Below are 8903 nucleotides of genomic sequence, written 5' to 3'. Positions count from 1 at the left end.
GTAAGTGAGGGTTAACTGGAAACCTGTGTACTTAGGCTTTATCGAAAACTTCTCTACAAATGGCGAGCATTTCCCCAACTTAGTATTTTGAAAAGTTCCACCACTTTCTAAATATGTGACCTTGGTCAAGTTACCTAACCTCAGTAACCTCAGTTTCCTTATCTGTAAAATACTTACAGCAATGCCTCTCTAGATCATGACAGGCACTAGAAAGAGGAGCCGTGTGTGTTCTAGAAAGGAGCCACTATCTCTGTTGTCATTGCTATTCAGAGGAACCGCACCGCTGACAGACTCTTCGCAGGGATTTAGCATTGGATGCGTTGTACATGTTGACGTGGAGACAGGCCAGCATTGGCACCAATCTGCAGTTTCTGTCCCAACGAACTCCTCCCAAGGAGATGGTTTTCTTATGATTTGCTTTCTCATAAAAGCCTGTGCAGTCAGGGCTGCCTGCAAGGACCCGAGGACGCTTGGTCTAGAGCCTCAACGCTGTCTTTCTTTGAATTTGTCACGCCTCCTCTGGGAAAGGGTCAGCAGATAAAGGATAGGGCTTGGGCTCAGCCTTCCTGACATTCTGTTCCCACCCTCCAACCCCCCACCCCTTCATNCGTCCCAGCCTCGATGCACAGGACCAGCCACTGAGCCAGAGGGCCAGCGGGGAAAGAGACAGGGAAGGGGGATCCTCTGTGGCCCCGGGGAAGGCGGGAGGGCCTGGGGACACAGGGCACCCTGGTCTGGAGAGAGAGCTGGGCAGGCTCCGGATTCCCAGCAAGCACGGGGGCATTGGGAGGCAGAGGGGGCTTCAGGCCTCAGTCTTGGTCTGCTGCATTCTGGGGAGCTTTCTCTGATGGCCCCCGGATGGAGGAGTTGAGGATTCTGCCCAAAAGCGGGGAGCCCATGGGAGCCTGCGCCCCATAGAATTGCTCTTGCTGGCTGTGGAGGGGGAGGCGGGAGCCACAGATGCGAGGGTGGCAACCAGGCACCTCAGCTTGTAGTAGGGGTTCCTCTCTCTGGTCTGACCCCTGCTGCCTCAGCCACCTGACACCTCGGGGATGAGGCCAGAGGGCGTGCTGGTGCCTTAAGCTGGAGGCACGGCACCCGTCTTCAGTGAGAGGGGACGAGCTCAGCGTCAGATCAACTCCCCGTCCCATCGCTTACTGTGTGGCCGCTGGAGTGATATTCAGCCTCTGGGCCTCACTCTTCTTATCTGTCAAATGGAAACACCTTAGTCCGGATGTGAAGACAGTGAGATCAATGTGTGAAAAATCAGCCTTGTGTGGGTCACTAGCCTTGCAACCTGCATCCTGCTCTCTTCTCACAGCTGGACAGAACTGCATCTGTCCCAGCGGGGGGCAGGGCCTTACAGGCCGAGGCGGGGGTGTTGTAGGCTTTGGTTTCTGGGGGACAAAGGCCTTCTCCAGTCCTCGTCTGTGCTTGGTGCTGCTTCAGTCCCCCCTGCAGCTCTGTCTGTCCTGGCCTCTCCATTTCACCCTTTCCCTTCCCGCAGCTCACCCCATATCCCGGGCTGCCGGGCTGGTCCCGGGGTCTGGAGTGGACATCAGGAAGTGCTCGCAGGGCGGGGGAGTCTCACTGACCTTGGGCGGCTTTTCTCCACTGGAGAGGGCACCCCTGGGTACCTAGAGGCTGGGATGCTACCTGAGATCTTGCACACCCAGCAGAAATGGGACGGGGGGGGGAGCACGGAGCGGAAATGCCCACGTGGAGTGATAAGCGATAGAGCATACACATGCTGAACACATACGTGTGCAAGACAGAGCCACCATTGGGGGGGGGCGGATTGGACAAAACGTATTGATACAGATGTAGACAATTAAAACCCCACCCCATATTTGTATGGCCCAGAAGACTCCACAAGTGCTTTCCTACATGAACTCATTTTCCTCCTTACTGTAGTCCCTGATTTCAGAAAGCTGACAATTTAGTTTCCAGGGAAAGTTGTGGATAAGCTACAATGTGATGCAGTGAGGACAACATGCAGGAGAAAAGAAATCCTAATCTGGAAAGTACCTAGAGGTGAGGTCTTGAGCCAGGGTCCTAGAAACAGCAGGCGATTAAGGAATGTGAGCTAAATTAAAAAAAAAAAAAGGGGGGGCCTGGGGGGCTTAGTCGGTTAAGCGTCCGGCTTTCGCTTAGGTCATGATCTCGCGGTTTGTGGGTTCGAGCCCCACGTCGGGCTCTGTGCTGACTGCCAGCTCAGAGCCTGGAGCCTGTTTCAGTCTGTGTCTCCCTCTCTCTCTGGCCCTCACCTGCTCATGCTGTCTCTCTCTCTCTCTCTCCTAGAAATAAATAAAAATATTAAAAAAAAAAAAAGGAATGTGAGCTAATTTGTTGTTAAAGGAGTACCTGGCAGAACCCCGATTTTGATGGAGTTGGCAAAATTAAGTAAATAAATTCCCAGCATCCCTTGCAGCTAGGGGTAGCCTCAAGACCTTGTGCGGGTCAAGGAGATGTCAGAAGTCAGCGGGGGGTTTCTAGGAGGGCTTGACTTTCCTGTTAGAGGCTCTGTCCCTTCCTCTTTGTCACTTCCTTTTTCTTCCCGCTTGGAAGGTGAAGCAGCGTACGGCCGCTCTCTTGAAATCGTAGCAAAGAAAGCACTTGCCGAGGAAGCAGAACAGGAAGCCGACGGGGTGCTGGATCCTTGGTGATTTGCTTGAGCAGCTGTACATCCTGAACTTCCCACTCCAGGGCTTCTTGTCCTTTGAACAAAATGAGCCCCCGTGTGGTTAACCACCATCCTTGGGTTTCTGTGACGTGAAATTCAATGCAGTTCTGAAGTCAGAAGGCAGGTGCTGGCGCCCCTCAGTCGTCACACTGGCTGTAGGGCCCTGGGAAACGCATTTGCTCTGTCTCATTTGCTTCTCATGTGGGATAAGATCACATTTAAGGTTTTTGGTTTTTTTTTAAAGTACTCGCCTTGAGAATTTATAATATGTGAATATGCAGTATACATTTAAGCATCGATGTGCCGGGGAATAGGATTTAATTTACAAAAACTCAGATTACTGCAATCTAGTGTCTTTTTTTTTTTTTTTTAATGTGAAGGGTTGTTGGGTTTTTTTTTTTTTAAGTTTATTTTGAGAGAGAGAGAGAGACGGAGGCAGAAAGAGGGAGAGAGGGAATCCCAAGCAGGCTCCGTGCTGAAGCGCAGAGCCCAGTGTGGGGCTCCATCCCACGAGCTGTGAAATCCTGACCTGAGCTGAAATCAAGAGTCGGCCCTTAACCGTCTGAGCCCCCCAGGCGCCCCTGCAACCTGGTGTCTTAAGGCGCACAGCTACCCTGAGTGTAAAATAGATGCTCCTCAGGGTTTAAGGGAAATTCTCCCGGGACAGCTGCTGCTCCTTGAGGCTCATGCATTCGTAGCAAGAGAAAAAAAGAAATGACTATAAAAGCATCTGGCTATGTACATTTCTGCTGCCTAACAAGTGTGCAGTTATTCACACAGGGTGATGAAAATATGTACCGCTTCCTTCAGTTTACAGGTGCTGGCGGGTGAAGGACTTATGTCTAGAATTAGATTATGTTAAAGGAAAGATTCTGTGATTTGGGGTTGATAGCACTTGGTTTAAAATCTGCCACTGTTCTGTCTCCTTCTCTCTCTGCTCCTCCCCCACTCGCTCTATATCTCTCTCTCTCTCTCAAAATAAACATTTTTGTAAACAAAAAAATAAATAAAATCAGCCACTGTGAGGAAAAAAATAGTTTCAAACAGGGAGGGAGGCAAACCATAGGAGACTTGACTTTTTAAATTTTTTTTTAGTATTTCAAACATCCAAGGGTTTTTTTTTTTAATGTTTAGTTATTTTTGAGAGAGAGAGAGACAGAGAGAGTGCACCAAGCAGGGGAGGGGCAGAGAGAGTGTGTCACAGATTCAGAAGCAGGCTCCAGGCTCTGAGCTGTCAGCACAGAGCCCAACGGGGCTCGAACTCACAACTGAAAGAAAGATCATGATCTAAGCCAAAGTCAGTCGCTTAACTGACTGAGCTGCCCAGGCACCCCCAAAAGAGACCTTAAATACAGAGAACAAACTGAGGGCTGATGGGGAGGGGTGTGGGGGAGGGGGAAATGGGTGGTGGGCATTGAGGAGGGCACTTGCTGGGATGAGCACTGAGGGTTGTATGTAAGCAATGAATCATGGGAATGTACTCCTGAAACCAAGAGCACACTGCACACACTGTATGTTAGCTAACTTGACAATACATATATTTAGAAAAAATAGTATATAACCACCAGACTCACACAGCAAAAAGTGCAGCTCTTTCTGCCCAGAAGTCCTGTCTCCGTGCTACTTACGTAAACTTACTTTGCACCATAAAAAAAAATAATAATAATAAATAAAATAAAATCTGCCACAGTCATCGTGGCCTTGCCAGTTTTCCTTGTAATTTTGTAAATATTTTGTTATATATATTCTAATTTTTTAAAATTTATTTTGGAGAGAGAGACAGAGTGTGAGTGGGGGAGGGACAGAGAGAGAGGGAGACACAGAATCCAAAGCAGGCTCTAGGCTCTGAGCAGTCAGCACAGAGCCTGACGCGGGGCTCAAGCCCATGAACTGTAAAATCATGACCTGAGCAGAAGTGGGACTCTCAACTGACTGAGTCGCACAGGCACCCCATTTTGTTATGTATATTCTGAAGACATTAGATGCAGTCAGGTTCAAGATTTAGTCTATTGGTGAATTATTCTTTTTATCATTGTATAGTGACTCCTTTTTCCCTATTAGTGACTTTTGTCTACTATTAATATTGCTACATTATCGTTCTCTTGATTCGTATCTGCTTCGTACAAAAATGTTTCCAATATTTCTATCATTATGTTTTAGATATATCTCCTATAAATAGCATAGAGCTAGAGCTGTAAAACTGTAGTCCAAGAATTTCTGCTATGTAAGTGGCAAATTTAGTCCTTTTACATATCTAGTTATTATTGATATATTTCATAACTTGTTCTTTTATTTGTCTTACATTCACCATGTTCTTGCTTTGCTTCTTTTCTCCTTTTGCTACCTCAGATTTTCTTTATGCTCACCCCTTTTCCCTGTAGTGCTTTGGATGTGACATACTGGGTTTTTATTCTTTTTTTTTTTTTAATGTTTTATTTATTTCTGAGAGAGAGAGAGACAGCATGAGTAGGGGAGGGTCAGAGAGAGAGGGAGACACAGAATCCGAAGCAGGCTCCAGGCTCTGAGCTGGCTGTCAGCACAGAGCCCGATGCGGAGCTCGAACCCACGAACCCACGAACCCGTGAGATCAGGACCTGAGCCGAAGTCGGATGCCTAACCAACTGAGCCACCCAAGAGCCCCAGGGTTTTTCTTCTTTTAGTGGTTAATTTACATCTCTATCATGTACATCTGACTTAACAAGGGATGAAATTAATCAGTATCTTTATTCTCTTCCCAAACAATGCCAAGGATCTTAAAACTTCAACTCCAACTACCCACCTCTCATTTTCCATGCATTGTTATCTAATATTTTATTTCATCTCAGTTTTAACATCTCAAATTATTTCTTAGCATTGGTGGTGGCATAAATCAGTGACATTTTTGTTGTGTTTTTAATTTTAAACATATTAATTCCAGTGTAATTAACATACAGTGTTATTTTAGTTTCAGGTGTACAATACAGTGATTCAACAATTCCTCACATTACTCGGTGCTCATCACGGTAAGTGTGCTCTTAACCCCTTCAGCCATTTCCCCCATCTCCCTCCCTACCCCTCCTCTGGTAACTCACAGTTTGTTCTCTACAATTGGGAGTCTGCTTTAACAAAAAAAAGTCTGTTTTTTGGTTTGTCTCTTTTTTTCCCCTTTATTCACTTGTTTCGTTTTTTTAAACTCCACATATGAGTATAATCATATGATATTTGTCTTTCTCTGACTGACTTATTTCACTTAGCCACTTAGCCTTACACCCTCTAGATCCATCCACATTGTTACAAATAGTAAAATTTAATTCTTTTTATGGCTGAGTAATACTCCATTGAAAATAAATGCCACATCTTCTTTATCCATTCATCTATATAGATGGACACTTGGGCTGCTTCCATCATTTGGCTATTGTAAATAATGCTTCTATAAACATAGTGATGCCCAAATCAATGACTGTTCAGATTTATACATGGATTATCTTGCGGCCTCTATTATTGTGGATAAGTTGTCTTCAATCAGTGTGATTATTGCCCCTTTTCAAGTGAGCCATATTTCCTCTCTGCTAGCTTTTAAGATTATCTTTGGTGCTCTGCCGTGTCTATATGTGGATTTATTTTTATTTATCCTACCCAGGACCCAGTATGCCTTTTCAATCTGAAGATTCATATCTTTTTTCCAATCTAGCAAAATTTTGTCCATTCAATTGGTTCTTTTTCAAAGTATCCTGTTCCTTCACTATCCTTTTTATTCCTTCCTTTATATTTTTAATCATTTAAAATTTTTTTTAATGTTTTATTTATTTCTGAAAGAGAGAGAGACAGCGTGAGCAGGGAGGGTCAGAGAGAGAGGGAGATACAGAATCTGAAACAGGCTCCAGGCTCTGAGCTGGCTGTCAGCACAGAGCCCGACGTGGGGCTCGAACCCACAAACTCTGAGATCATGACCTGAGCTGAAGTCAGATGCTTAACCGACTGGGCCACCCAGACGCCCCAGTTTTTAATCATTTTAACATACTGATTTGATATCATTTTCAGCTTGCTCCATCATCCCCAATTCTTGGAGATAATGACTCTCTGTTTATTACACTTGCTGACTCTCCTTCACAGTAGATGGTGTCTTCATGTGATTTGTCACTGGTGTTTGTGACCTCATCTCCAGTGAAGTGGTTTTGTTCTGTGAGAGTCCTGTGTGTCCTGAGTTGTGAAAATGGTCTTAGATCTGTTTTGTATTTATTTCTACAATTGCTCAAAGGGCTCAACAGGTGATTTTTTTTTTAAATTTAAGTTTACTTACTTTTGAGAGAGAGAAGAGAGAGAGCGGGGGGAGGGGCAGAGGGAGAGAGAGAATCCCAAGCCGACTCCACGCTCAGCACGGAGCCCAAAACGGGACTCAGTCCCACAACTGCAAGATCACGACCCTAGCCAATATCAAGAGTCAGATGCTTCACCAACGGAGTCATCAAGGTGCCCCTTTTATTTTTTTTAAGCAGGCTTCACGTCCAGAGCAGAGTCCAGTGCAGGGCTTGAACTCATGACCCCGAGATCCAGACCTGAGCTGAGATCAGGAGTCGGATGTTCGACTGAGGCACCCAGGAGCCCCAAGGGGAATATTTTTGTGTTCAATTTTCAGCCCTTCAGTGTTCTAGCTTATATAGGGGTCTCTGTTCCATTTCTTCTTTTTTTTTTTTAATGTTGTATTTATTTCTGAGAGAGAGAGAGACAGCATGAACAGGGGAGGGTCAGAGAGAGAGGGAGACACAGAATCCGAAACAGGCTCCAGGCTCTGAGCTAGCTGTCAGCACAGAGCCCGGCGGGGGGCTCGAACACACAAACTGTGAGATCATGACCTGAGCTGAAGTCGGATGCTTAACCGACTGAGCCACCCAGGCTCCCCCATTTCTTGTTAAGGCCACGCTTGGAGGGCGTTGATTCTCTGCCTCTGTCATCAGAGCCCACATATCCAGGGTCAGAGCTCAACTCTGACTGCAAATTCGTTCTGTCCACCGGACACCTGGGTGCTTCCCCACCGTTTCTTCAAGTTCTGTTGCGGTTCTATTATCTTTCAGTTAATATTTTGCTCTACATTTCTCAGCGTTTTCAAGGGGAGGGGTATCGGTGTTGGTTCAGTCCATGATGTTGCCAGAATCTGAAAGCAATGGTCCTGATGTTCAGCAGAACACCTCAGGGAGTCTGGGGACCCTGCAAAGTTAGGCCTGGGGATGGTGTTAGTTGGGGGTGGGGAGCTGAACCTCTCCAGAGAAGAAATAAACAGGAGTTGGAGGGTGAGGAGGTGAGAGCTGGTTCTGAGACAAGGGAAGAACACAGGACCCGGGGGGATAAGGGAAGGGCCTTGGCTCCTAAAGAACGAACAGCGAGAAACCCTCAGGGTGGAGACATCCCAGGACCCTTGGAAATAGTGGTTGAGCTTCATTTAACTTTGTTCTCTGAGTTCAGCTGCTGTGAATTTTCTCTCCTTTCGTGCCCCAGGGGCTTACACCAAATGCCTGTGTCTGCGGTAGTTGAGTAAAAGCAAAGAAGAGCCTACCCTGGGGTGTGCTGGCTGCAGGGAGGAAAACATCCACAGGAAAGGAGGGTTCCACAGAAGGAACAAGGCCTAGAGGAGCCTGAAGAAACATGGCGGCCTCTGCTGCCCTCTCCCCGCAGACTCCGAGGGGAGGCGGTGGTCTCCCTTCTGGACCTAAAAGGAAGGCTCAGCTCAGGCTTGTTACTTCAGCTCTAAGAAGGGCTCACCCGGCTGTGCAAGAGGCCTGGAAGCACACACATGGGCTCTGCACTCAGAGTGGCTCCCACAAACCCATGCCCGTGTGCAATCTCACCCGAAGAGGTGCCTGCTCACTTATCCAGAAGCCGCAGGGTTCACTACCTAATCTATCCGGAACACACCTGAGAACAAGGAAATGGGGATTTAAAAAACATGCTGCCAACTACGTGTAAGTACTTTTGCATTGCACGGTTTTTCACATGCCTTTAGGGCTTTTGCTTAGGAGCCAATTATCTTTGTTTTAGAATTAGTAAAAGAATGGGGGGCTCCTAGGGGGCTCCTGGGCGGCTCAGTTGTTTAAGCTTCCAAGTCTGGTTTTGGCTCAGGGCATGATCTCACAGTTTTGTGAGTTTGAGCCCCACATGGGGCTCTGTGCTGGTGGTGCAGAGCCTGCTTAAGATTCTCTCCCTCTCTCTCCCTCCCTCTCTCTCTCCCTCTCCCTCTCTCTCTCTC

Source organism: Crocuta crocuta, unplaced genomic scaffold, assembly GCF_008692635.1.
Source record: "Crocuta crocuta isolate KB4526 unplaced genomic scaffold, BGI_CrCroc_1.0 scaffold67, whole genome shotgun sequence".
NCBI lineage: Eukaryota > Metazoa > Chordata > Mammalia > Carnivora > Hyaenidae > Crocuta > Crocuta crocuta.
The sequence above is the reverse complement of the archived record's forward strand: the minus strand, read 5'-3'. Positions refer to the sequence as shown.